Source organism: Schistocerca gregaria, chromosome 2 (genome assembly GCF_023897955.1).
Source record: "Schistocerca gregaria isolate iqSchGreg1 chromosome 2, iqSchGreg1.2, whole genome shotgun sequence".
Lineage (NCBI taxonomy): Eukaryota > Metazoa > Arthropoda > Insecta > Orthoptera > Acrididae > Schistocerca > Schistocerca gregaria.
Genome location: NC_064921.1, coordinates 870038193 through 870061953, shown reverse-complemented (window position 1 = coordinate 870061953; position 23761 = coordinate 870038193). Strand labels below are relative to the sequence as shown.

General features: G+C 52.0%; 50 non-coding genes across 50 annotated transcripts; 10 read left to right on the top strand and 40 right to left on the bottom strand.

Moving 5' to 3' along the window:
• Positions 1–74: 74 nt before the first annotated feature.
• Positions 75–148, bottom strand: Trnai-aau (transfer RNA isoleucine (anticodon AAU)). The gene has a single exon. It is a non-coding gene; the product is annotated as a tRNA-Ile (tRNA).
• A 257-nt stretch (positions 149–405) lies between these two features.
• Positions 406–477, bottom strand: Trnae-uuc (transfer RNA glutamic acid (anticodon UUC)). The gene has a single exon. It is a non-coding gene; the product is annotated as a tRNA-Glu (tRNA).
• Positions 478–933: 456 nt separating this feature from the next.
• Positions 934–1006, bottom strand: Trnam-cau (transfer RNA methionine (anticodon CAU)). The gene has a single exon. It is a non-coding gene; the product is annotated as a tRNA-Met (tRNA).
• Positions 1007–1299: 293 nt separating this feature from the next.
• Positions 1300–1370, bottom strand: Trnag-gcc (transfer RNA glycine (anticodon GCC)). The gene has a single exon. It is a non-coding gene; the product is annotated as a tRNA-Gly (tRNA).
• Positions 1371–1701: 331 nt separating this feature from the next.
• Positions 1702–1773, top strand: Trnag-ucc (transfer RNA glycine (anticodon UCC)). Its single transcript has one exon. It is a non-coding gene; the product is annotated as a tRNA-Gly (tRNA).
• A 741-nt stretch (positions 1774–2514) lies between these two features.
• Trnai-aau (transfer RNA isoleucine (anticodon AAU)) lies at positions 2515–2588 on the bottom strand. The gene has a single exon. It is a non-coding gene; the product is annotated as a tRNA-Ile (tRNA).
• Positions 2589–2845: 257 nt separating this feature from the next.
• Trnae-uuc (transfer RNA glutamic acid (anticodon UUC)) lies at positions 2846–2917 on the bottom strand. Its single transcript has one exon. It is a non-coding gene; the product is annotated as a tRNA-Glu (tRNA).
• Positions 2918–3373: 456 nt separating this feature from the next.
• Trnam-cau (transfer RNA methionine (anticodon CAU)) lies at positions 3374–3446 on the bottom strand. Its single transcript has one exon. It is a non-coding gene; the product is annotated as a tRNA-Met (tRNA).
• Positions 3447–3739: 293 nt separating this feature from the next.
• Positions 3740–3810, bottom strand: Trnag-gcc (transfer RNA glycine (anticodon GCC)). Its single transcript has one exon. It is a non-coding gene; the product is annotated as a tRNA-Gly (tRNA).
• Positions 3811–4141: 331 nt separating this feature from the next.
• Positions 4142–4213, top strand: Trnag-ucc (transfer RNA glycine (anticodon UCC)). Its single transcript has one exon. It is a non-coding gene; the product is annotated as a tRNA-Gly (tRNA).
• Positions 4214–4954: 741 nt separating this feature from the next.
• Positions 4955–5028, bottom strand: Trnai-aau (transfer RNA isoleucine (anticodon AAU)). Its single transcript has one exon. It is a non-coding gene; the product is annotated as a tRNA-Ile (tRNA).
• A 257-nt stretch (positions 5029–5285) lies between these two features.
• Trnae-uuc (transfer RNA glutamic acid (anticodon UUC)) lies at positions 5286–5357 on the bottom strand. The gene has a single exon. It is a non-coding gene; the product is annotated as a tRNA-Glu (tRNA).
• Positions 5358–5813: 456 nt separating this feature from the next.
• Positions 5814–5886, bottom strand: Trnam-cau (transfer RNA methionine (anticodon CAU)). Its single transcript has one exon. It is a non-coding gene; the product is annotated as a tRNA-Met (tRNA).
• A 293-nt stretch (positions 5887–6179) lies between these two features.
• Positions 6180–6250, bottom strand: Trnag-gcc (transfer RNA glycine (anticodon GCC)). Its single transcript has one exon. It is a non-coding gene; the product is annotated as a tRNA-Gly (tRNA).
• Positions 6251–6581: 331 nt separating this feature from the next.
• Positions 6582–6653, top strand: Trnag-ucc (transfer RNA glycine (anticodon UCC)). The gene has a single exon. It is a non-coding gene; the product is annotated as a tRNA-Gly (tRNA).
• Positions 6654–7394: 741 nt separating this feature from the next.
• On the bottom strand, positions 7395–7468 carry Trnai-aau (transfer RNA isoleucine (anticodon AAU)). The gene has a single exon. It is a non-coding gene; the product is annotated as a tRNA-Ile (tRNA).
• Positions 7469–7725: 257 nt separating this feature from the next.
• Trnae-uuc (transfer RNA glutamic acid (anticodon UUC)) lies at positions 7726–7797 on the bottom strand. Its single transcript has one exon. It is a non-coding gene; the product is annotated as a tRNA-Glu (tRNA).
• A 456-nt stretch (positions 7798–8253) lies between these two features.
• Positions 8254–8326, bottom strand: Trnam-cau (transfer RNA methionine (anticodon CAU)). Its single transcript has one exon. It is a non-coding gene; the product is annotated as a tRNA-Met (tRNA).
• Positions 8327–8619: 293 nt separating this feature from the next.
• On the bottom strand, positions 8620–8690 carry Trnag-gcc (transfer RNA glycine (anticodon GCC)). The gene has a single exon. It is a non-coding gene; the product is annotated as a tRNA-Gly (tRNA).
• A 331-nt stretch (positions 8691–9021) lies between these two features.
• Positions 9022–9093, top strand: Trnag-ucc (transfer RNA glycine (anticodon UCC)). Its single transcript has one exon. It is a non-coding gene; the product is annotated as a tRNA-Gly (tRNA).
• Positions 9094–9834: 741 nt separating this feature from the next.
• On the bottom strand, positions 9835–9908 carry Trnai-aau (transfer RNA isoleucine (anticodon AAU)). Its single transcript has one exon. It is a non-coding gene; the product is annotated as a tRNA-Ile (tRNA).
• A 257-nt stretch (positions 9909–10165) lies between these two features.
• Trnae-uuc (transfer RNA glutamic acid (anticodon UUC)) lies at positions 10166–10237 on the bottom strand. Its single transcript has one exon. It is a non-coding gene; the product is annotated as a tRNA-Glu (tRNA).
• Positions 10238–10693: 456 nt separating this feature from the next.
• Positions 10694–10766, bottom strand: Trnam-cau (transfer RNA methionine (anticodon CAU)). The gene has a single exon. It is a non-coding gene; the product is annotated as a tRNA-Met (tRNA).
• A 293-nt stretch (positions 10767–11059) lies between these two features.
• On the bottom strand, positions 11060–11130 carry Trnag-gcc (transfer RNA glycine (anticodon GCC)). Its single transcript has one exon. It is a non-coding gene; the product is annotated as a tRNA-Gly (tRNA).
• Positions 11131–11461: 331 nt separating this feature from the next.
• Trnag-ucc (transfer RNA glycine (anticodon UCC)) lies at positions 11462–11533 on the top strand. The gene has a single exon. It is a non-coding gene; the product is annotated as a tRNA-Gly (tRNA).
• A 741-nt stretch (positions 11534–12274) lies between these two features.
• Positions 12275–12348, bottom strand: Trnai-aau (transfer RNA isoleucine (anticodon AAU)). The gene has a single exon. It is a non-coding gene; the product is annotated as a tRNA-Ile (tRNA).
• Positions 12349–12605: 257 nt separating this feature from the next.
• Positions 12606–12677, bottom strand: Trnae-uuc (transfer RNA glutamic acid (anticodon UUC)). The gene has a single exon. It is a non-coding gene; the product is annotated as a tRNA-Glu (tRNA).
• Positions 12678–13133: 456 nt separating this feature from the next.
• Positions 13134–13206, bottom strand: Trnam-cau (transfer RNA methionine (anticodon CAU)). Its single transcript has one exon. It is a non-coding gene; the product is annotated as a tRNA-Met (tRNA).
• Positions 13207–13499: 293 nt separating this feature from the next.
• On the bottom strand, positions 13500–13570 carry Trnag-gcc (transfer RNA glycine (anticodon GCC)). The gene has a single exon. It is a non-coding gene; the product is annotated as a tRNA-Gly (tRNA).
• Positions 13571–13901: 331 nt separating this feature from the next.
• Trnag-ucc (transfer RNA glycine (anticodon UCC)) lies at positions 13902–13973 on the top strand. The gene has a single exon. It is a non-coding gene; the product is annotated as a tRNA-Gly (tRNA).
• Positions 13974–14714: 741 nt separating this feature from the next.
• Trnai-aau (transfer RNA isoleucine (anticodon AAU)) lies at positions 14715–14788 on the bottom strand. The gene has a single exon. It is a non-coding gene; the product is annotated as a tRNA-Ile (tRNA).
• Positions 14789–15045: 257 nt separating this feature from the next.
• Trnae-uuc (transfer RNA glutamic acid (anticodon UUC)) lies at positions 15046–15117 on the bottom strand. The gene has a single exon. It is a non-coding gene; the product is annotated as a tRNA-Glu (tRNA).
• Positions 15118–15573: 456 nt separating this feature from the next.
• Trnam-cau (transfer RNA methionine (anticodon CAU)) lies at positions 15574–15646 on the bottom strand. The gene has a single exon. It is a non-coding gene; the product is annotated as a tRNA-Met (tRNA).
• Positions 15647–15939: 293 nt separating this feature from the next.
• Positions 15940–16010, bottom strand: Trnag-gcc (transfer RNA glycine (anticodon GCC)). The gene has a single exon. It is a non-coding gene; the product is annotated as a tRNA-Gly (tRNA).
• A 330-nt stretch (positions 16011–16340) lies between these two features.
• On the top strand, positions 16341–16412 carry Trnag-ucc (transfer RNA glycine (anticodon UCC)). The gene has a single exon. It is a non-coding gene; the product is annotated as a tRNA-Gly (tRNA).
• A 741-nt stretch (positions 16413–17153) lies between these two features.
• Trnai-aau (transfer RNA isoleucine (anticodon AAU)) lies at positions 17154–17227 on the bottom strand. The gene has a single exon. It is a non-coding gene; the product is annotated as a tRNA-Ile (tRNA).
• Positions 17228–17484: 257 nt separating this feature from the next.
• On the bottom strand, positions 17485–17556 carry Trnae-uuc (transfer RNA glutamic acid (anticodon UUC)). The gene has a single exon. It is a non-coding gene; the product is annotated as a tRNA-Glu (tRNA).
• Positions 17557–18012: 456 nt separating this feature from the next.
• Trnam-cau (transfer RNA methionine (anticodon CAU)) lies at positions 18013–18085 on the bottom strand. The gene has a single exon. It is a non-coding gene; the product is annotated as a tRNA-Met (tRNA).
• A 293-nt stretch (positions 18086–18378) lies between these two features.
• Trnag-gcc (transfer RNA glycine (anticodon GCC)) lies at positions 18379–18449 on the bottom strand. Its single transcript has one exon. It is a non-coding gene; the product is annotated as a tRNA-Gly (tRNA).
• A 331-nt stretch (positions 18450–18780) lies between these two features.
• Positions 18781–18852, top strand: Trnag-ucc (transfer RNA glycine (anticodon UCC)). The gene has a single exon. It is a non-coding gene; the product is annotated as a tRNA-Gly (tRNA).
• Positions 18853–19593: 741 nt separating this feature from the next.
• Trnai-aau (transfer RNA isoleucine (anticodon AAU)) lies at positions 19594–19667 on the bottom strand. The gene has a single exon. It is a non-coding gene; the product is annotated as a tRNA-Ile (tRNA).
• A 257-nt stretch (positions 19668–19924) lies between these two features.
• On the bottom strand, positions 19925–19996 carry Trnae-uuc (transfer RNA glutamic acid (anticodon UUC)). Its single transcript has one exon. It is a non-coding gene; the product is annotated as a tRNA-Glu (tRNA).
• Positions 19997–20452: 456 nt separating this feature from the next.
• Positions 20453–20525, bottom strand: Trnam-cau (transfer RNA methionine (anticodon CAU)). Its single transcript has one exon. It is a non-coding gene; the product is annotated as a tRNA-Met (tRNA).
• Positions 20526–20818: 293 nt separating this feature from the next.
• On the bottom strand, positions 20819–20889 carry Trnag-gcc (transfer RNA glycine (anticodon GCC)). Its single transcript has one exon. It is a non-coding gene; the product is annotated as a tRNA-Gly (tRNA).
• Positions 20890–21219: 330 nt separating this feature from the next.
• Positions 21220–21291, top strand: Trnag-ucc (transfer RNA glycine (anticodon UCC)). Its single transcript has one exon. It is a non-coding gene; the product is annotated as a tRNA-Gly (tRNA).
• Positions 21292–22032: 741 nt separating this feature from the next.
• Positions 22033–22106, bottom strand: Trnai-aau (transfer RNA isoleucine (anticodon AAU)). The gene has a single exon. It is a non-coding gene; the product is annotated as a tRNA-Ile (tRNA).
• A 257-nt stretch (positions 22107–22363) lies between these two features.
• Trnae-uuc (transfer RNA glutamic acid (anticodon UUC)) lies at positions 22364–22435 on the bottom strand. The gene has a single exon. It is a non-coding gene; the product is annotated as a tRNA-Glu (tRNA).
• A 456-nt stretch (positions 22436–22891) lies between these two features.
• On the bottom strand, positions 22892–22964 carry Trnam-cau (transfer RNA methionine (anticodon CAU)). Its single transcript has one exon. It is a non-coding gene; the product is annotated as a tRNA-Met (tRNA).
• A 293-nt stretch (positions 22965–23257) lies between these two features.
• On the bottom strand, positions 23258–23328 carry Trnag-gcc (transfer RNA glycine (anticodon GCC)). The gene has a single exon. It is a non-coding gene; the product is annotated as a tRNA-Gly (tRNA).
• A 330-nt stretch (positions 23329–23658) lies between these two features.
• Positions 23659–23730, top strand: Trnag-ucc (transfer RNA glycine (anticodon UCC)). Its single transcript has one exon. It is a non-coding gene; the product is annotated as a tRNA-Gly (tRNA).
• Positions 23731–23761: the final 31 nt, after the last annotated feature.

The window sequence follows — 23761 nt, the reverse complement described above, 5'->3', positions numbered from 1 at the left end:
AATGTGACGATTTCTTTGTCACCATACTTGCCCGGGGAAATCGGCGTTGCCTTTTTGAAGTAGTAAAATGGAAGTGGCCCGTGGGGGGATCGAACCCACGACCTTCGCGTTATTAGCACGACGCTCTAACCAACTGAGCTAACGGGCCTCGGTGCACTCCGTCTTCCAGCGCTTAGACGGAGTGGCTCTGCGTATTTACAGGTAACATTTCTATGGTAGCAGTCCAACAGTGGACCAGGGTCTCTTCTCCCTTTATTCCGCTGCTCGTAGTAATTTCATTGCGTGCCCGTTTCTCTCGACTGTTTTCAGCTCACGTTTATGAACCAGTAGCTATAACGCGAGGAGGACGTGAAACAGCATTTCGCAGGGTCCAAACTTGTCGTGATTTGTTCCGAAAAAATTACATTCCGGTACCGGGAATCGAACCCGGGCCTCCTGGGTGAAAGCCAGGTATCCTAGCCACTAGACCACACCGGACGCGCACGCTTATTTTTGGGGTTTACACCCCCTCCACTGGCTTTCCGTGTCGCACTTTCCCTGTTTGCGAGCATCTTTTCGCTCTCCCATGCCGAGGCGCGCATGGCAAAAGTCACAGTCCGTTGCTTTTGGCCTCGTTGTTACAGGGGTAGGAGGAAAAGCAAAGCTGTGAGTAGTAATATTTATTTACTTATTTCGCAAGTAAAGACCTGCAGCCTGTCATTATATAGCAGGTCATACACTGTGTGACTTTACATGTTATATCATACGAAATTCAGTTTTATTACTAGTACATTTTTTCTTGAAAATTTCACAAAAGAACTGCAAGTAGTAATAACGGGAAGTAAGCATTTTCACGCTGAGTTGTTGAAGCCTTATGGATAACAAACTGCAAGCTGTTTTGCTCCTTCGCAACCCCAGAGCCGTCAATTTAGCTGTGAACGGAAGTAAATTAAATGCCCCGGGTGAGGATCGAACTCACGACCTTAAGATTATGAGACTTACGCGCTGCCTACTGCGCTACCGAGGCACGTGATGGCCAAACCTTCTGGAATCTCGGCAAGTAGCAAATACTAGTGGTAGAGAGTCTGCACTTGCTGGCTCATTTCTTCTGTTACTACACGTGCATTCCCGGCGCTGCAGGCAACTTGCGATGATAGGCCGACGCCAGTATGCACAATAGCACGCAGGAGTCCAAACGAGAAGACGTGCGCGCTGCGTGTTTGGTTGTTTCCACACGGAATCCCGCGGTTCATTCTCGTGGCCCACGCACTTCGAGTGCGAAGGACACGCAGCTCCACTATCGGGGAAAAAACAAAATGATGCATCGGCCGGGAATCGAACCCGGGCCGCCCGCGTGGCAGGCGAGCATTCTACCACTGAACCACCGATGCTCAGCTAGTTTGCAGCTTCCTTGTGCTTTCCGCGGCAGACGTCTGAAGGGAAAGTGGGACTGCCGTCCAGCGCCGTGGCATCCTCTCGAGAGAATGCTACAAACGCTGAATCCTGCGCTGCACTGCTTAAAAATGACGCCCGAACGCGATCGTCTAAGTAGTGTTGCGGCGCACGCACGCGACGACTCTTGCCAAAGGACGCGAAATGTGCGTAGAGACGCTGTCTGGATGCGCTCGCCTACCCCGTAATGCGCCTGCTGCTGCGACCACCTTCAGCCGCCGCCGACAGGCGGGAAGCAGACACAGCGCGGCGTGCGCGGAAGAAAACCGTGCGGTGGTGGTGTAATGGTCAGCATAGTTGCCTTCCAAGCAGTTGATCCGGGTTCGATTCCCGGCCACCGCAGCCTGCGTTTTACTTCTGCGTATGAGTACTTTTGCCACGCGTCATTAAATTAATGTTTCTTTCCTCCTCTTACTGGCTGCAGGCCACCCTATATTGTGTGCGTCGATTCCGCTTGAGTCTCGACTTGTCTCGACTTTGCTCGGCTGACGCGAGAGCTGACGCTCTCCAATCGGCCTATATCAGAAGGACAAGCACGCGAAACGACTGAGAGAGGTATGACGAGGCGGGCACAACATTACTTATGCCTCAAGTAAAGACCTGCTGCCTGTTATCGTGCATTGTGTGATTTTACATGTTCTGTCAGACAAATTCAGTTTTATTACTAGCACATTTCTTTTTTTCTTTGTTGAAAATTTTACAACACGCTCCTTCATTTCACTGTGGCCGCACGGCGCGACTTGGCATACCGAGAGGCAAAACGTGGCGCCAGTGCCCTAGACCGAATAGCGCTGCAGCTCCGAAACCGACGAGAAAAGAGAAATACGAATTGAAACTGTCGGCAGCGCCCTGTGTTCGCAGGCGGTCACCCGCCCAAGCACTGACAACGCCCAGCGTCGCGCAGTAGCGGTGATCGGACGACAAACTGTGTGTTCAGCGTGCTGTGACCTGTGAAGTGTTTTAGCGCGTCCCGACAAGTCGCTTTCGGGTCCCCTATCAGCTCCCACACAATGTGACGATTTCTTTGTCACCATACTTGCCCGGGGAAATCGGCGTTGCCTTTTTGAAGTAGTAAAATCGAAGTGGCCCGTGGGGGGATCGAACCCACGACCTTCGCGTTATTAGCACGACGCTCTAACCAACTGAGCTAACGGGCCTCGGTGCACTCCGTCTTCCAGCGCTTAGACGGAGTGGCTCTGCGTATTTACAGGTAACATTTCTATGGTAGCAGTCCAACAGTGGACCAGGGTCTCTTCTCCCTTTATTCCGCTGCTCGTAGTAATTTCATTGCGTGCCCGTTTCTCTCGACTGTTTTCAGCTCACGTTTATGAACCAGTAGCTATAACGCGAGGAGGACGTGAAACAGCATTTCGCAGGGTCCAAACTTGTCGTGATTTGTTCCGAAAAAATTACATTCCGGTACCGGGAATCGAACCCGGGCCTCCTGGGTGAAAGCCAGGTATCCTAGCCACTAGACCACACCGGACGCGCACGCTTATTTTTGGGGTTTACACCCCCTCCACTGGCTTTCCGTGTCGCACTTTCCCTGTTTGCGAGCATCTTTTCGCTCTCCCATGCCGAGGCGCGCATGGCAAAAGTCACAGTCCGTTGCTTTTGGCCTCGTTGTTACAGGGGTAGGAGGAAAAGCAAAGCTGTGAGTAGTAATATTTATTTACTTATTTCGCAAGTAAAGACCTGCAGCCTGTCATTATATAGCAGGTCATACACTGTGTGACTTTACATGTTATATCATACGAAATTCAGTTTTATTACTAGTACATTTTTTCTTGAAAATTTCACAAAAGAACTGCAAGTAGTAATAACGGGAAGTAAGCATTTTCACGCTGAGTTGTTGAAGCCTTATGGATAACAAACTGCAAGCTGTTTTGCTCCTTCGCAACCCCAGAGCCGTCAATTTAGCTGTGAACGGAAGTAAATTAAATGCCCCGGGTGAGGATCGAACTCACGACCTTAAGATTATGAGACTTACGCGCTGCCTACTGCGCTACCGAGGCACGTGATGGCCAAACCTTCTGGAATCTCGGCAAGTAGCAAATACTAGTGGTAGAGAGTCTGCACTTGCTGGCTCATTTCTTCTGTTACTACACGTGCATTCCCGGCGCTGCAGGCAACTTGCGATGATAGGCCGACGCCAGTATGCACAATAGCACGCAGGAGTCCAAACGAGAAGACGTGCGCGCTGCGTGTTTGGTTGTTTCCACACGGAATCCCGCGGTTCATTCTCGTGGCCCACGCACTTCGAGTGCGAAGGACACGCAGCTCCACTATCGGGGAAAAAACAAAATGATGCATCGGCCGGGAATCGAACCCGGGCCGCCCGCGTGGCAGGCGAGCATTCTACCACTGAACCACCGATGCTCAGCTAGTTTGCAGCTTCCTTGTGCTTTCCGCGGCAGACGTCTGAAGGGAAAGTGGGACTGCCGTCCAGTGCCGTGGCATCCTCTCGAGAGAATGCTACAAACGCTGAATCCTGCGCTGCACTGCTTAAAAATGACGCCCGAACGCGATCGTCTAAGTAGTGTTGCGGCGCACGCACGCGACGACTCTTGCCAAAGGACGCGAAATGTGCGTAGAGACGCTGTCTGGATGCGCTCGCCTACCCCGTAATGCGCCTGCTGCTGCGACCACCTTCAGCCGCCGCCGACAGGCGGGAAGCAGACACAGCGCGGCGTGCGCGGAAGAAAACCGTGCGGTGGTGGTGTAATGGTCAGCATAGTTGCCTTCCAAGCAGTTGATCCGGGTTCGATTCCCGGCCACCGCAGCCTGCGTTTTACTTCTGCGTATGAGTACTTTTGCCACGCGTCATTAAATTAATGTTTCTTTCCTCCTCTTACTGGCTGCAGGCCACCCTATATTGTGTGCGTCGATTCCGCTTGAGTCTCGACTTGTCTCGACTTTGCTCGGCTGACGCGAGAGCTGACGCTCTCCAATCGGCCTATATCAGAAGGACAAGCACGCGAAACGACTGAGAGAGGTATGGCGAGGCGGGCACAACATTACTTATGCCTCAAGTAAAGACCTGCTGCCTGTTATCGTGCATTGTGTGATTTTACATGTTCTGTCAGACAAATTCAGTTTTATTACTAGCACATTTCTTTTTTTCTTTGTTGAAAATTTTACAACACGCTCCTTCATTTCACTGTGGCCGCACGGCGCGACTTGGCATACCGAGAGGCAAAACGTGGCGCCAGTGCCCTAGACCGAATAGCGCTGCAGCTCCGAAACCGACGAGAAAAGAGAAATACGAATTGAAACTGTCGGCAGCGCCCTGTGTTCGCAGGCGGTCACCCGCCCAAGCACTGACAACGCCCAGCGTCGCGCAGTAGCGGTGATCGGACGACAAACTGTGTGTTCAGCGTGCTGTGACCTGTGAAGTGTTTTAGCGCGTCCCGACAAGTCGCTTTCGGGTCCCCTATCAGCTCCCACACAATGTGACGATTTCTTTGTCACCATACTTGCCCGGGGAAATCGGCGTTGCCTTTTTGAAGTAGTAAAATCGAAGTGGCCCGTGGGGGGATCGAACCCACGACCTTCGCGTTATTAGCACGACGCTCTAACCAACTGAGCTAACGGGCCTCGGTGCACTCCGTCTTCCAGCGCTTAGACGGAGTGGCTCTGCGTATTTACAGGTAACATTTCTATGGTAGCAGTCCAACAGTGGACCAGGGTCTCTTCTCCCTTTATTCCGCTGCTCGTAGTAATTTCATTGCGTGCCCGTTTCTCTCGACTGTTTTCAGCTCACGTTTATGAACCAGTAGCTATAACGCGAGGAGGACGTGAAACAGCATTTCGCAGGGTCCAAACTTGTCGTGATTTGTTCCGAAAAAATTACATTCCGGTACCGGGAATCGAACCCGGGCCTCCTGGGTGAAAGCCAGGTATCCTAGCCACTAGACCACACCGGACGCGCACGCTTATTTTTGGGGTTTACACCCCCTCCACTGGCTTTCCGTGTCGCACTTTCCCTGTTTGCGAGCATCTTTTCGCTCTCCCATGCCGAGGCGCGCATGGCAAAAGTCACAGTCCGTTGCTTTTGGCCTCGTTGTTACAGGGGTAGGAGGAAAAGCAAAGCTGTGAGTAGTAATATTTATTTACTTATTTCGCAAGTAAAGACCTGCAGCCTGTCATTATATAGCAGGTCATACACTGTGTGACTTTACATGTTATATCATACGAAATTCAGTTTTATTACTAGTACATTTTTTCTTGAAAATTTCACAAAAGAACTGCAAGTAGTAATAACGGGAAGTAAGCATTTTCACGCTGAGTTGTTGAAGCCTTATGGATAACAAACTGCAAGCTGTTTTGCTCCTTCGCAACCCCAGAGCCGTCAATTTAGCTGTGAACGGAAGTAAATTAAATGCCCCGGGTGAGGATCGAACTCACGACCTTAAGATTATGAGACTTACGCGCTGCCTACTGCGCTACCGAGGCACGTGATGGCCAAACCTTCTGGAATCTCGGCAAGTAGCAAATACTAGTGGTAGAGAGTCTGCACTTGCTGGCTCATTTCTTCTGTTACTACACGTGCATTCCCGGCGCTGCAGGCAACTTGCGATGATAGGCCGACGCCAGTATGCACAATAGCACGCAGGAGTCCAAACGAGAAGACGTGCGCGCTGCGTGTTTGGTTGTTTCCACACGGAATCCCGCGGTTCATTCTCGTGGCCCACGCACTTCGAGTGCGAAGGACACGCAGCTCCACTATCGGGGAAAAAACAAAATGATGCATCGGCCGGGAATCGAACCCGGGCCGCCCGCGTGGCAGGCGAGCATTCTACCACTGAACCACCGATGCTCAGCTAGTTTGCAGCTTCCTTGTGCTTTCCGCGGCAGACGTCTGAAGGGAAAGTGGGACTGCCGTCCAGCGCCGTGGCATCCTCTCGAGAGAATGCTACAAACGCTGAATCCTGCGCTGCACTGCTTAAAAATGACGCCCGAACGCGATCGTCTAAGTAGTGTTGCGGCGCACGCACGCGACGACTCTTGCCAAAGGACGCGAAATGTGCGTAGAGACGCTGTCTGGATGCGCTCGCCTACCCCGTAATGCGCCTGCTGCTGCGACCACCTTCAGCCGCCGCCGACAGGCGGGAAGCAGACACAGCGCGGCGTGCGCGGAAGAAAACCGTGCGGTGGTGGTGTAATGGTCAGCATAGTTGCCTTCCAAGCAGTTGATCCGGGTTCGATTCCCGGCCACCGCAGCCTGCGTTTTACTTCTGCGTATGAGTACTTTTGCCACGCGTCATTAAATTAATGTTTCTTTCCTCCTCTTACTGGCTGCAGGCCACCCTATATTGTGTGCGTCGATTCCGCTTGAGTCTCGACTTGTCTCGACTTTGCTCGGCTGACGCGAGAGCTGACGCTCTCCAATCGGCCTATATCAGAAGGACAAGCACGCGAAACGACTGAGAGAGGTATGACGAGGCGGGCACAACATTACTTATGCCTCAAGTAAAGACCTGCTGCCTGTTATCGTGCATTGTGTGATTTTACATGTTCTGTCAGACAAATTCAGTTTTATTACTAGCACATTTCTTTTTTTCTTTGTTGAAAATTTTACAACACGCTCCTTCATTTCACTGTGGCCGCACGGCGCGACTTGGCATACCGAGAGGCAAAACGTGGCGCCAGTGCCCTAGACCGAATAGCGCTGCAGCTCCGAAACCGACGAGAAAAGAGAAATACGAATTGAAACTGTCGGCAGCGCCCTGTGTTCGCAGGCGGTCACCCGCCCAAGCACTGACAACGCCCAGCGTCGCGCAGTAGCGGTGATCGGACGACAAACTGTGTGTTCAGCGTGCTGTGACCTGTGAAGTGTTTTAGCGCGTCCCGACAAGTCGCTTTCGGGTCCCCTATCAGCTCCCACACAATGTGACGATTTCTTTGTCACCATACTTGCCCGGGGAAATCGGCGTTGCCTTTTTGAAGTAGTAAAATCGAAGTGGCCCGTGGGGGGATCGAACCCACGACCTTCGCGTTATTAGCACGACGCTCTAACCAACTGAGCTAACGGGCCTCGGTGCACTCCGTCTTCCAGCGCTTAGACGGAGTGGCTCTGCGTATTTACAGGTAACATTTCTATGGTAGCAGTCCAACAGTGGACCAGGGTCTCTTCTCCCTTTATTCCGCTGCTCGTAGTAATTTCATTGCGTGCCCGTTTCTCTCGACTGTTTTCAGCTCACGTTTATGAACCAGTAGCTATAACGCGAGGAGGACGTGAAACAGCATTTCGCAGGGTCCAAACTTGTCGTGATTTGTTCCGAAAAAATTACATTCCGGTACCGGAAATCGAACCCGGGCCTCCTGGGTGAAAGCCAGGTATCCTAGCCACTAGACCACACCGGACGCGCACGCTTATTTTTGGGGTTTACACCCCCTCCACTGGCTTTCCGTGTCGCACTTTCCCTGTTTGCGAGCATCTTTTCGCTCTCCCATGCCGAGGCGCGCATGGCAAAAGTCACAGTCCGTTGCTTTTGGCCTCGTTGTTACAGGGGTAGGAGGAAAAGCAAAGCTGTGAGTAGTAATATTTATTTACTTATTTCGCAAGTAAAGACCTGCAGCCTGTCATTATATAGCAGGTCATACACTGTGTGACTTTACATGTTATATCATACGAAATTCAGTTTTATTACTAGTACATTTTTTCTTGAAAATTTCACAAAAGAACTGCAAGTAGTAATAACGGGAAGTAAGCATTTTCACGCTGAGTTGTTGAAGCCTTATGGATAACAAACTGCAAGCTGTTTTGCTCCTTCGCAACCCCAGAGCCGTCAATTTAGCTGTGAACGGAAGTAAATTAAATGCCCCGGGTGAGGATCGAACTCACGACCTTAAGATTATGAGACTTACGCGCTGCCTACTGCGCTACCGAGGCACGTGATGGCCAAACCTTCTGGAATCTCGGCAAGTAGCAAATACTAGTGGTAGAGAGTCTGCACTTGCTGGCTCATTTCTTCTGTTACTACACGTGCATTCCCGGCGCTGCAGGCAACTTGCGATGATAGGCCGACGCCAGTATGCACAATAGCACGCAGGAGTCCAAACGAGAAGACGTGCGCGCTGCGTGTTTGGTTGTTTCCACACGGAATCCCGCGGTTCATTCTCGTGGCCCACGCACTTCGAGTGCGAAGGACACGCAGCTCCACTATCGGGGAAAAAACAAAATGATGCATCGGCCGGGAATCGAACCCGGGCCGCCCGCGTGGCAGGCGAGCATTCTACCACTGAACCACCGATGCTCAGCTAGTTTGCAGCTTCCTTGTGCTTTCCGCGGCAGACGTCTGAAGGGAAAGTGGGACTGCCGTCCAGCGCCGTGGCATCCTCTCGAGAGAATGCTACAAACGCTGAATCCTGCGCTGCACTGCTTAAAAATGACGCCCGAACGCGATCGTCTAAGTAGTGTTGCGGCGCACGCACGCGACGACTCTTGCCAAAGGACGCGAAATGTGCGTAGAGACGCTGTCTGGATGCGCTCGCCTACCCCGTAATGCGCCTGCTGCTGCGACCACCTTCAGCCGCCGCCGACAGGCGGGAAGCAGACACAGCGCGGCGTGCGCGGAAGAAAACCGTGCGGTGGTGGTGTAATGGTCAGCATAGTTGCCTTCCAAGCAGTTGATCCGGGTTCGATTCCCGGCCACCGCAGCCTGCGTTTTACTTCTGCGTATGAGTACTTTTGCCACGCGTCATTAAATTAATGTTTCTTTCCTCCTCTTACTGGCTGCAGGCCACCCTATATTGTGTGCGTCGATTCCGCTTGAGTCTCGACTTGTCTCGACTTTGCTCGGCTGACGCGAGAGCTGACGCTCTCCAATCGGCCTATATCAGAAGGACAAGCACGCGAAACGACTGAGAGAGGTATGGCGAGGCGGGCACAACATTACTTATGCCTCAAGTAAAGACCTGCTGCCTGTTATCGTGCATTGTGTGATTTTACATGTTCTGTCAGACAAATTCAGTTTTATTACTAGCACATTTCTTTTTTTCTTTGTTGAAAATTTTACAACACGCTCCTTCATTTCACTGTGGCCGCACGGCGCGACTTGGCATACCGAGAGGCAAAACGTGGCGCCAGTGCCCTAGACCGAATAGCGCTGCAGCTCCGAAACCGACGAGAAAAGAGAAATACGAATTGAAACTGTCGGCAGCGCCCTGTGTTCGCAGGCGGTCACCCGCCCAAGCACTGACAACGCCCAGCGTCGCGCAGTAGCGGTGATCGGACGACAAACTGTGTGTTCAGCGTGCTGTGACCTGTGAAGTGTTTTAGCGCGTCCCGACAAGTCGCTTTCGGGTCCCCTATCAGCTCCCACACAATGTGACGATTTCTTTGTCACCATACTTGCCCGGGGAAATCGGCGTTGCCTTTTTGAAGTAGTAAAATCGAAGTGGCCCGTGGGGGGATCGAACCCACGACCTTCGCGTTATTAGCACGACGCTCTAACCAACTGAGCTAACGGGCCTCGGTGCACTCCGTCTTCCAGCGCTTAGACGGAGTGGCTCTGCGTATTTACAGGTAACATTTCTATGGTAGCAGTCCAACAGTGGACCAGGGTCTCTTCTCCCTTTATTCCGCTGCTCGTAGTAATTTCATTGCGTGCCCGTTTCTCTCGACTGTTTTCAGCTCACGTTTATGAACCAGTAGCTATAACGCGAGGAGGACGTGAAACAGCATTTCGCAGGGTCCAAACTTGTCGTGATTTGTTCCGAAAAAATTACATTCCGGTACCGGGAATCGAACCCGGGCCTCCTGGGTGAAAGCCAGGTATCCTAGCCACTAGACCACACCGGACGCGCACGCTTATTTTTGGGGTTTACACCCCCTCCACTGGCTTTCCGTGTCGCACTTTCCCTGTTTGCGAGCATCTTTTCGCTCTCCCATGCCGAGGCGCGCATGGCAAAAGTCACAGTCCGTTGCTTTTGGCCTCGTTGTTACAGGGGTAGGAGGAAAAGCAAAGCTGTGAGTAGTAATATTTATTTACTTATTTCGCAAGTAAAGACCTGCAGCCTGTCATTATATAGCAGGTCATACACTGTGTGACTTTACATGTTATATCATACGAAATTCAGTTTTATTACTAGTACATTTTTTCTTGAAAATTTCACAAAAGAACTGCAAGTAGTAATAACGGGAAGTAAGCATTTTCACGCTGAGTTGTTGAAGCCTTATGGATAACAAACTGCAAGCTGTTTTGCTCCTTCGCAACCCCAGAGCCGTCAATTTAGCTGTGAACGGAAGTAAATTAAATGCCCCGGGTGAGGATCGAACTCACGACCTTAAGATTATGAGACTTACGCGCTGCCTACTGCGCTACCGAGGCACGTGATGGCCAAACCTTCTGGAATCTCGGCAAGTAGCAAATACTAGTGGTAGAGAGTCTGCACTTGCTGGCTCATTTCTTCTGTTACTACACGTGCATTCCCGGCGCTGCAGGCAACTTGCGATGATAGGCCGACGCCAGTATGCACAATAGCACGCAGGAGTCCAAACGAGAAGACGTGCGCGCTGCGTGTTTGGTTGTTTCCACACGGAATCCCGCGGTTCATTCTCGTGGCCCACGCACTTCGAGTGCGAAGGACACGCAGCTCCACTATCGGGGAAAAAACAAAATGATGCATCGGCCGGGAATCGAACCCGGGCCGCCCGCGTGGCAGGCGAGCATTCTACCACTGAACCACCGATGCTCAGCTAGTTTGCAGCTTCCTTGTGCTTTCCGCGGCAGACGTCTGAAGGGAAAGTGGGACTGCCGTCCAGCGCCGTGGCATCCTCTCGAGAGAATGCTACAAACGCTGAATCCTGCGCTGCACTGCTTAAAAATGACGCCCGAACGCGATCGTCTAAGTAGTGTTGCGGCGCACGCACGCGACGACTCTTGCCAAAGGACGCGAAATGTGCGTAGAGACGCTGTCTGGATGCGCTCGCCTACCCCGTAATGCGCCTGCTGCTGCGACCACCTTCAGCCGCCGCCGACAGGCGGGAAGCAGACACAGCGCGGCGTGCGCGGAAGAAAACCGTGCGGTGGTGGTGTAATGGTCAGCATAGTTGCCTTCCAAGCAGTTGATCCGGGTTCGATTCCCGGCCACCGCAGCCTGCGTTTTACTTCTGCGTATGAGTACTTTTGCCACGCGTCATTAAATTAATGTTTCTTTCCTCCTCTTACTGGCTGCAGGCCACCCTATATTGTGTGCGTCGATTCCGCTTGAGTCTCGACTTGTCTCGACTTTGCTCGGCTGACGCGAGAGCTGACGCTCTCCAATCGGCCTATATCAGAAGGACAAGCACGCGAAACGACTGAGAGAGGTATGGCGAGGCGGGCACAACATTACTTATGCCTCAAGTAAAGACCTGCTGCCTGTTATCGTGCATTGTGTGATTTTACATGTTCTGTCAGACAAATTCAGTTTTATTACTAGCACATTTCTTTTTTTCTTTGTTGAAAATTTTACAACACGCTCCTTCATTTCACTGTGGCCGCACGGCGCGACTTGGCATACCGAGAGGCAAAACGTGGCGCCAGTGCCCTAGACCGAATAGCGCTGCAGCTCCGAAACCGACGAGAAAAGAGAAATACGAATTGAAACTGTCGGCAGCGCCCTGTGTTCGCAGGCGGTCACCCGCCCAAGCACTGACAACGCCCAGCGTCGCGCAGTAGCGGTGATCGGACGACAAACTGTGTGTTCAGCGTGCTGTGACCTGTGAAGTGTTTTAGCGCGTCCCGACAAGTCGCTTTCGGGTCCCCTATCAGCTCCCACACAATGTGACGATTTCTTTGTCACCATACTTGCCCGGGGAAATCGGCGTTGCCTTTTTGAAGTAGTAAAATCGAAGTGGCCCGTGGGGGGATCGAACCCACGACCTTCGCGTTATTAGCACGACGCTCTAACCAACTGAGCTAACGGGCCTCGGTGCACTCCGTCTTCCAGCGCTTAGACGGAGTGGCTCTGCGTATTTACAGGTAACATTTCTATGGTAGCAGTCCAACAGTGGACCAGGGTCTCTTCTCCCTTTATTCCGCTGCTCGTAGTAATTTCATTGCGTGCCCGTTTCTCTCGACTGTTTTCAGCTCACGTTTATGAACCAGTAGCTATAACGCGAGGAGGACGTGAAACAGCATTTCGCAGGGTCCAAACTTGTCGTGATTTGTTCCGAAAAAATTACATTCCGGTACCGGGAATCGAACCCGGGCCTCCTGGGTGAAAGCCAGGTATCCTAGCCACTAGACCACACCGGACGCGCACGCTTATTTTTGGGGTTTACACCCCCTCCACTGGCTTTCCGTGTCGCACTTTCCCTGTTTGCGAGCATCTTTTCGCTCTCCCATGCCGAGGCGCGCATGGCAAAAGTCACAGTCCGTTGCTTTTGGCCTCGTTGTTACAGGGGTAGGAGGAAAAGCAAAGCTGTGAGTAGTAATATTTATTTACTTATTTCGCAAGTAAAGACCTGCAGCCTGTCATTATATAGCAGGTCATACACTGTGTGACTTTACATGTTATATCATACGAAATTCAGTTTTATTACTAGTACATTTTTTCTTGAAAATTTCACAAAAGAACTGCAAGTAGTAATAACGGGAAGTAAGCATTTTCACGCTGAGTTGTTGAAGCCTTATGGATAACAAACTGCAAGCTGTTTTGCTCCTTCGCAACCCCAGAGCCGTCAATTTAGCTGTGAACGGAAGTAAATTAAATGCCCCGGGTGAGGATCGAACTCACGACCTTAAGATTATGAGACTTACGCGCTGCCTACTGCGCTACCGAGGCACGTGATGGCCAAACCTTCTGGAATCTCGGCAAGTAGCAAATACTAGTGGTAGAGAGTCTGCACTTGCTGGCTCATTTCTTCTGTTACTACACGTGCATTCCCGGCGCTGCAGGCAACTTGCGATGATAGGCCGACGCCAGTATGCACAATAGCACGCAGGAGTCCAAACGAGAAGACGTGCGCGCTGCGTGTTTGGTTGTTTCCACACGGAATCCCGCGGTTCATTCTCGTGGCCCACGCACTTCGAGTGCGAAGGACACGCAGCTCCACTATCGGGGAAAAAACAAAATGATGCATCGGCCGGGAATCGAACCCGGGCCGCCCGCGTGGCAGGCGAGCATTCTACCACTGAACCACCGATGCTCAGCTAGTTTGCAGCTTCCTTGTGCTTTCCGCGGCAGACGTCTGAAGGGAAAGTGGGACTGCCGTCCAGCGCCGTGGCATCCTCTCGAGAGAATGCTACAAACGCTGAATCCTGCGCTGCACTGCTTAAAAATGACGCCCGAACGCGATCGTCTAAGTAGTGTTGCGGCGCACGCACGCGACGACTCTTGCCAAAGGACGCGAAATGTGCGTAGAGACGCTGTCTGGATGCGCTCGCCTACCCCGTAATGCGCCTGCTGCTGCGACCACCTTCAGCCGCCGCCGACAGGCGGGAAGCAGACACAGCGCGGCGTGCGCGGAAGAAAACCGTGCGGTGGTGGTGTAATGGTCAGCATAGTTGCCTTCCCAGCAGTTGATCCGGGTTCGATTCCCGGCCACCGCAGCCTGCGTTTTACTTCTGCGTATGAGTACTTTTGCCACGCGTCATTAAATTAATGTTTCTTTCCTCCTCTTACTGGCTGCAGGCCACCCTATATTGTGTGCGTCGATTCCGCTTGAGTCTCGACTTGTCTCGACTTTGCTCGGCTGACGCGAGAGCTGACGCTCTCCAATCGGCCTATATCAGAAGGACAAGCACGCGAAACGACTGAGAGAGGTATGGCGAGGCGGGCACAACATTACTTATGCCTCAAGTAAAGACCTGCTGCCTGTTATCGTGCATTGTGTGATTTTACATGTTCTGTCAGACAAATTCAGTTTTATTACTAGCACATTTCTTTTTTTCTTTGTTGAAAATTTTACAACACGCTCCTTCATTTCACTGTGGCCGCACGGCGCGACTTGGCATACCGAGAGGCAAAACGTGGCGCCAGTGCCCTAGACCGAATAGCGCTGCAGCTCCGAAACCGACGAGAAAAGAGAAATACGAATTGAAACTGTCGGCAGCGCCCTGTGTTCGCAGGCGGTCACCCGCCCAAGCACTGACAACGCCCAGCGTCGCGCAGTAGCGGTGATCGGACGACAAACTGTGTGTTCAGCGTGCTGTGACCTGTGAAGTGTTTTAGCGCGTCCCGACAAGTCGCTTTCGGGTCCCCTATCAGCTCCCACACAATGTGACGATTTCTTTGTCACCATACTTGCCCGGGGAAATCGGCGTTGCCTTTTTGAAGTAGTAAAATCGAAGTGGCCCGTGGGGGGATCGAACCCACGACCTTCGCGTTATTAGCACGACGCTCTAACCAACTGAGCTAACGGGCCTCGGTGCACTCCGTCTTCCAGCGCTTAGACGGAGTGGCTCTGCGTATTTACAGGTAACATTTCTATGGTAGCAGTCCAACAGTGGACCAGGGTCTCTTCTCCCTTTATTCCGCTGCTCGTAGTAATTTCATTGCGTGCCCGTTTCTCTCGACTGTTTTCAGCTCACGTTTATGAACCAGTAGCTATAACGCGAGGAGGACGTGAAACAGCATTTCGCAGGGTCCAAACTTGTCGTGATTTGTTCCGAAAAAATTACATTCCGGTACCGGGAATCGAACCCGGGCCTCCTGGGTGAAAGCCAGGTATCCTAGCCACTAGACCACACCGGACGCGCACGCTTATTTTTGGGGTTTACACCCCCTCCACTGGCTTTCCGTGTCGCACTTTCCCTGTTTGCGAGCATCTTTTCGCTCTCCCATGCCGAGGCGCGCATGGCAAAAGTCACAGTCCGTTGCTTTTGGCCTCGTTGTTACAGGGGTAGGAGGAAAAGCAAAGCTGTGAGTAGTAATATTTATTTACTTATTTCGCAAGTAAAGACCTGCAGCCTGTCATTATATAGCAGGTCATACACTGTGTGACTTTACATGTTATATCATACGAAATTCAGTTTTATTACTAGTACATTTTTTCTTGAAAATTTCACAAAAGAACTGCAAGTAGTAATAACGGGAAGTAAGCATTTTCACGCTGAGTTGTTGAAGCCTTATGGATAACAAACTGCAAGCTGTTTTGCTCCTTCGCAACCCCAGAGCCGTCAATTTAGCTGTGAACGGAAGTAAATTAAATGCCCCGGGTGAGGATCGAACTCACGACCTTAAGATTATGAGACTTACGCGCTGCCTACTGCGCTACCGAGGCACGTGATGGCCAAACCTTCTGGAATCTCGGCAAGTAGCAAATACTAGTGGTAGAGAGTCTGCACTTGCTGGCTCATTTCTTCTGTTACTACACGTGCATTCCCGGCGCTGCAGGCAACTTGCGATGATAGGCCGACGCCAGTATGCACAATAGCACGCAGGAGTCCAAACGAGAAGACGTGCGCGCTGCGTGTTTGGTTGTTTCCACACGGAATCCCGCGGTTCATTCTCGTGGCCCACGCACTTCGAGTGCGAAGGACACGCAGCTCCACTATCGGGGAAAAAACAAAATGATGCATCGGCCGGGAATCGAACCCGGGCCGCCCGCGTGGCAGGCGAGCATTCTACCACTGAACCACCGATGCTCAGCTAGTTTGCAGCTTCCTTGTGCTTTCCGCGGCAGACGTCTGAAGGGAAAGTGGGACTGCCGTCCAGCGCCGTGGCATCCTCTCGAGAGAATGCTACAAACGCTGAATCCTGCGCTGCACTGCTTAAAAATGACGCCCGAACGCGATCGTCTAAGTAGTGTTGCGGCGCACGCACGCGACGACTCTTGCCAAAGGACGCGAAATGTGCGTAGAGACGCTGTCTGGATGCGCTCGCCTACCCCGTAATGCGCCTGCTGCTGCGACCACCTTCAGCCGTCGCCGACAGGCGGGAAGCAGCACAGCGCGGCGTGCGCGGAAGAAAACCGTGCGGTGGTGGTGTAATGGTCAGCATAGTTGCCTTCCAAGCAGTTGATCCGGGTTCGATTCCCGGCCACCGCAGCCTGCGTTTTACTTCTGCGTATGAGTACTTTTGCCACGCGTCATTAAATTAATGTTTCTTTCCTCCTCTTACTGGCTGCAGGCCACCCTATATTGTGTGCGTCGATTCCGCTTGAGTCTCGACTTGTCTCGACTTTGCTCGGCTGACGCGAGAGCTGACGCTCTCCAATCGGCCTATATCAGAAGGACAAGCACGCGAAACGACTGAGAGAGGTATGGCGAGGCGGGCACAACATTACTTATGCCTCAAGTAAAGACCTGCTGCCTGTTATCGTGCATTGTGTGATTTTACATGTTCTGTCAGACAAATTCAGTTTTATTACTAGCACATTTCTTTTTTTCTTTGTTGAAAATTTTACAACACGCTCCTTCATTTCACTGTGGCCGCACGGCGCGACTTGGCATACCGAGAGGCAAAACGTGGCGCCAGTGCCCTAGACCGAATAGCGCTGCAGCTCCGAAACCGACGAGAAAAGAGAAATACGAATTGAAACTGTCGGCAGCGCCCTGTGTTCGCAGGCGGTCACCCGCCCAAGCACTGACAACGCCCAGCGTCGCGCAGTAGCGGTGATCGGACGACAAACTGTGTGTTCAGCGTGCTGTGACCTGTGAAGTGTTTTAGCGCGTCCCGACAAGTCGCTTTCGGGTCCCCTATCAGCTCCCACACAATGTGACGATTTCTTTGTCACCATACTTGCCCGGGGAAATCGGCGTTGCCTTTTTGAAGTAGTAAAATCGAAGTGGCCCGTGGGGGGATCGAACCCACGACCTTCGCGTTATTAGCACGACGCTCTAACCAACTGAGCTAACGGGCCTCGGTGCACTCCGTCTTCCAGCGCTTAGACGGAGTGGCTCTGCGTATTTACAGGTAACATTTCTATGGTAGCAGTCCAACAGTGGACCAGGGTCTCTTCTCCCTTTATTCCGCTGCTCGTAGTAATTTCATTGCGTGCCCGTTCCTCTCGACTGTTTTCAGCTCACGTTTATGAACCAGTAGCTATAACGCGAGGAGGACGTGAAACAGCATTTCGCAGGGTCCAAACTTGTCGTGATTTGTTCCGAAAAAATTACATTCCGGTACCGGGAATCGAACCCGGGCCTCCTGGGTGAAAGCCAGGTATCCTAGCCACTAGACCACACCGGACGCGCACGCTTATTTTTGGGGTTTACACCCCCTCCACTGGCTTTCCGTGTCGCACTTTCCCTGTTTGCGAGCATCTTTTCGCTCTCCCATGCCGAGGCGCGCATGGCAAAAGTCACAGTCCGTTGCTTTTGGCCTCGTTGTTACAGGGGTAGGAGGAAAAGCAAAGCTGTGAGTAGTAATATTTATTTACTTATTTCGCAAGTAAAGACCTGCAGCCTGTCATTATATAGCAGGTCATACACTGTGTGACTTTACATGTTATATCATACGAAATTCAGTTTTATTACTAGTACATTTTTTCTTGAAAATTTCACAAAAGAACTGCAAGTAGTAATAACGGGAAGTAAGCATTTTCACGCTGAGTTGTTGAAGCCTTATGGATAACAAACTGCAAGCTGTTTTGCTCCTTCGCAACCCCAGAGCCGTCAATTTAGCTGTGAACGGAAGTAAATTAAATGCCCCGGGTGAGGATCGAACTCACGACCTTAAGATTATGAGACTTACGCGCTGCCTACTGCGCTACCGAGGCACGTGATGGCCAAACCTTCTGGAATCTCGGCAAGTAGCAAATACTAGTGGTAGAGAGTCTGCACTTGCTGGCTCATTTCTTCTGTTACTACACGTGCATTCCCGGCGCTGCAGGCAACTTGCGATGATAGGCCGACGCCAGTATGCACAATAGCACGCAGGAGTCCAAACGAGAAGACGTGCGCGCTGCGTGTTTGGTTGTTTCCACACGGAATCCCGCGGTTCATTCTCGTGGCCCACGCACTTCGAGTGCGAAGGACACGCAGCTCCACTATCGGGGAAAAAACAAAATGATGCATCGGCCGGGAATCGAACCCGGGCCGCCCGCGTGGCAGGCGAGCATTCTACCACTGAACCACCGATGCTCAGCTAGTTTGCAGCTTCCTTGTGCTTTCCGCGGCAGACGTCTGAAGGGAAAGTGGGACTGCCGTCCAGCGCCGTGGCATCCTCTCGAGAGAATGCTACAAACGCTGAATCCTGCGCTGCACTGCTTAAAAATGACGCCCGAACGCGATCGTCTAAGTAGTGTTGCGGCGCACGCACGCGACGACTCTTGCCAAAGGACGCGAAATGTGCGTAGAGACGCTGTCTGGATGCGCTCGCCTACCCCGTAATGCGCCTGCTGCTGCGACCACCTTCAGCCGCCGCCGACAGGCGGGAAGCAGACACAGCGCGGCGTGCGCGGAAGAAAACCGTGCGGTGGTGGTGTAATGGTCAGCATAGTTGCCTTCCAAGCAGTTGATCCGGGTTCGATTCCCGGCCACCGCAGCCTGCGTTTTACTTCTGCGTATGAGTACTTTTGCCACGCGTCATTAAATTAATGTTTCTTTCCTCCTCTTACTGGCTGCAGGCCACCCTATATTGTGTGCGTCGATTCCGCTTGAGTCTCGACTTGTCTCGACTTTGCTCGGCTGACGCGAGAGCTGACGCTCTCCAATCGGCCTATATCAGAAGGACAAGCACGCGAAACGACTGAGAGAGGTATGGCGAGGCGGGCACAACATTACTTATGCCTCAAGTAAAGACCTGCTGCCTGTTATCGTGCATTGTGTGATTTTACATGTTCTGTCAGACAAATTCAGTTTTATTACTAGCACATTTCTTTTTTTCTTTGTTGAAAATTTTACAACACGCTCCTTCATTTCACTGTGGCCGCACGGCGCGACTTGGCATACCGAGAGGCAAAACGTGGCGCCAGTGCCCTAGACCGAATAGCGCTGCAGCTCCGAAACCGACGAGAAAAGAGAAATACGAATTGAAACTGTCGGCAGCGCCCTGTGTTCGCAGGCGGTCACCCGCCCAAGCACTGACAACGCCCAGCGTCGCGCAGTAGCGGTGATCGGACGACAAACTGTGTGTTCAGCGTGCTGTGACCTGTGAAGTGTTTTAGCGCGTCCCGACAAGTCGCTTTCGGGTCCCCTATCAGCTCCCACACAATGTGACGATTTCTTTGTCACCATACTTGCCCGGGGAAATCGGCGTTGCCTTTTTGAAGTAGTAAAATCGAAGTGGCCCGTGGGGGGATCGAACCCACGACCTTCGCGTTATTAGCACGACGCTCTAACCAACTGAGCTAACGGGCCTCGGTGCACTCCGTCTTCCAGCGCTTAGACGGAGTGGCTCTGCGTATTTACAGGTAACATTTCTATGGTAGCAGTCCAACAGTGGACCAGGGTCTCTTCTCCCTTTATTCCGCTGCTCGTAGTAATTTCATTGCGTGCCCGTTTCTCTCGACTGTTTTCAGCTCACGTTTATGAACCATTAGCTATAACGCGAGGAGGACGTGAAACAGCATTTCGCAGGGTCCAAACTTGTCGTGCTTTGTTCCGAAAAAATTACATTCCGGTACCGGGAATCGAACCCAGGCCTCCTGGGTGAAAGCCAGGTATCCTAGCCACTAGACCACACCGGACGCGCACGCTTATTTTTGGGGTATACACCCCCTCCACTGGCTTTCCGTGTCGCACTTTCCCTGTTTGCGAGCATCTTTTCGCTCTCCCATGCCGAGGCGCGCATGGCAAAAGTCACAGTCCGTTGCTTTTGGCCTCGTTGTTACAGGGGTAGGAGGAAAAGCAAAGCTGTGAGTAGTAATATTTATTTACTTATTTCGCAAGTAAAGACCTGCAGCCTGTCATTATATAGCAGGTCATACACTGTGTGACTTTACATGTTATATCATACGAAATTCAGTTTTATTACTAGTACATTTTTTCTTGAAAATTTCACAAAAGAACTGCAAGTAGTAATAACGGGAAGTAAGCATTTTCACGCTGAGTTGTTGAAGCCTTATGGATAACAAACTGCAAGCTGTTTTGCTCCTTCGCAACCCCAGAGCCGTCAATTTAGCTGTGAACGGAAGTAAATGAAATGCCCCGGGTGAGGATCGAACTCACGACCTTAAGATTATGAGACTTACGCGCTGCCTACTGCGCTACCGAGGCACGTGATGGCCAAACCTTCTGGAATCTCGGCAAGTAGCAAATACTAGTGGTAGAGAGTCTGCACTTGCTGGCTCATTTCTTCTGTTACTACACGTGCATTCCCGGCGCTGCAGGCAACTTGCGATGATAGGCCGACGCCAGTATGCACAATAGCACGCAGGAGTCCAAACGAGAAGACGTGCGCGCTGCGTGTTTGGTTGTTTCCACACGGAATCCCGCGGTTCATTCTCGTGGCCCACGCACTTCGAGTGCGAAGGACACGCAGCTCCACTATCGGGGAAAAAACAAAATGATGCATCGGCCGGGAATCGAACCCGGGCCGCCCGCGTGGCAGGCGAGCATTCTACCACTGAACCACCGATGCTCAGCTAGTTTGCAGCTTCCTTGTGCTCTCCGCGGCAGACGTCTGAAGGGAAAGTGGGACTGCCGTCCAGCGCCGTGGCATCCTCTCGAGAGAATGCTACAAACGCTGAATCCTGCGCTGCACTGCTTAAAAATGACGCCCGAACGCGATCGTCTAAGTAGTGTTGCGGCGCACGCACGCGACGACTCTTGCCAAAGGACGCGAAATGTGCGTAGAGACGCTGTCTGGATGCGCTCGCCTACCCCGTAATGCGCCTGCTGCTGCGACCACCTTCAGCCGTCGCCGACAGGCGGGAAGCAGCACAGCGCGGCGTGCGCGGAAGAAAACCGTGCGGTGGTGGTGTAATGGTCAGCATAGTTGCCTTCCAAGCAGTTGATCCGGGTTCGATTCCCGGCCACCGCAGCCTGCGTTTTACTTCTGCGTATGAGTACTTTTGCCACGCGTCATTAAATTAATGTTTCTTTCCTCCTCTTACTGGCTGCAGGCCACCCTATATTGTGTGCGTCGATTCCGCTTGAGTCTCGACTTGTCTCGACTTTGCTCGGCTGACGCGAGAGCTGACGCTCTCCAATCGGCCTATATCAGAAGGACAAGCACGCGAAACGACTGAGAGAGGTATGGCGAGGCGGGCACAACATTACTTATGCCTCAAGTAAAGACCTGCTGCCTGTTATCGTGCATTGTGTGATTTTACATGTTCTGTCAGACAAATTCAGTTTTATTACTAGCACATTTCTTTTTTTCTTTGTTGAAAATTTTACAACACGCTCCTTCATTTCACTGTGGCCGCACGGCGCGACTTGGCATACCGAGAGGCAAAACGTGGCGCCAGTGCCCTAGACCGAATAGCGCTGCAGCTCCGAAACCGACGAGAAAAGAGAAATACGAATTGAAACTGTCGGCAGCGCCCTGTGTTCGCAGGCGGTCACCCGCCCAAGCACTGACAACGCCCAGCGTCGCGCAGTAGCGGTGATCGGACGACAAACTGTGTGTTCAGCGTGCTGTGACCTGTGAAGTGTTTTAGCGCGTCCCGACAAGTCGCTTTCGGGTCCCCTATCAGCTCCCACACAATGTGACGATTTCTTTGTCACCATACTTGCCCGGGGAAATCGGCGTTGCCTTTTTGAAGTAGTAAAATCGAAGTGGCCCGTGGGGGGATCGAACCCACGACCTTCGCGTTATTAGCACGACGCTCTAACCAACTGAGCTAACGGGCCTCGGTGCACTCCGTCTTCCAGCGCTTAGACGGAGTGGCTCTGCGTATTTACAGGTAACATTTCTATGGTAGCAGTCCAACAGTGGACCAGGGTCTCTTCTCCCTTTATTCCGCTGCTCGTAGTAATTTCATTGCGTGCCCGTTTCTCTCGACTGTTTTCAGCTCACGTTTATGAACCATTAGCTATAACGCGAGGAGGACGTGAAACAGCATTTCGCAGGGTCCAAACTTGTCGTGATTTGTTCCGAAAAAATTACATTCCGGTACCGGGAATCGAACCCAGGCCTCCTGGGTGAAAGCCAGGTATCCTAGCCACTAGACCACACCGGACGCGCACGCTTATTTTTGGGGTATACACCCCCTCCACTGGCTTTCCGTGTCGCACTTTCCCTGTTTGCGAGCATCTTTTCGCTCTCCCATGCCGAGGCGCGCATGGCAAAAGTCACAGTCCGTTGCTTTTGGCCTCGTTGTTACAGGGGTAGGAGGAAAAGCAAAGCTGTGAGTAGTAATATTTATTTACTTATTTCGCAAGTAAAGACCTGCAGCCTGTCATTATATAGCAGGTCATACACTGTGTGACTTTACATGTTATATCATACGAAATTCAGTTTTATTACTAGTACATTTTTTCTTGAAAATTTCACAAAAGAACTGCAAGTAGTAATAACGGGAAGTAAGCATTTTCACGCTGAGTTGTTGAAGCCTTATGGATAACAAACTGCAAGCTGTTTTGCTCCTTCGCAACCCCAGAGCCGTCAATTTAGCTGTGAACGGAAGTAAATGAAATGCCCCGGGTGAGGATCGAACTCACGACCTTAAGATTATGAGACTTACGCGCTGCCTACTGCGCTACCGAGGCACGTGATGGCCAAACCTTCTGGAATCTCGGCAAGTAGCAAATACTAGTGGTAGAGAGTCTGCACTTGCTGGCTCATTTCTTCTGTTACTACACGTGCATTCCCGGCGCTGCAGGCAACTTGCGATGATAGGCCGACGCCAGTATGCACAATAGCACGCAGGAGTCCAAACGAGAAGACGTGCGCGCTGCGTGTTTGGTTGTTTCCACACGGAATCCCGCGGTTCATTCTCGTGGCCCACGCACTTCGAGTGCGAAGGACACGCAGCTCCACTATCGGGGAAAAAACAAAATGATGCATCGGCCGGGAATCGAACCCGGGCCGCCCGCGTGGCAGGCGAGCATTCTACCACTGAACCACCGATGCTCAGCTAGTTTGCAGCTTCCTTGTGCTCTCCGCGGCAGACGTCTGAAGGGAAAGTGGGACTGCCGTCCAGCGCCGTGGCATCCTCTCGAGAGAATGCTACAAACGCTGAATCCTGCGCTGCACTGCTTAAAAATGACGCCCGAACGCGATCGTCTAAGTAGTGTTGCGGCGCACGCACGCGACGACTCTTGCCAAAGGACGCGAAATGTGCGTAGAGACGCTGTCTGGATGCGCTCGCCTACCCCGTAATGCGCCTGCTGCTGCGACCACCTTCAGCCGTCGCCGACAGGCGGGAAGCAGCACAGCGCGGCGTGCGCGGAAGAAAACCGTGCGGTGGTGGTGTAATGGTCAGCATAGTTGCCTTCCAAGCAGTTGATCCGGGTTCGATTCCCGGCCACCGCAGCCTGCGTTTTACTTCTGCGTATGAGTACTT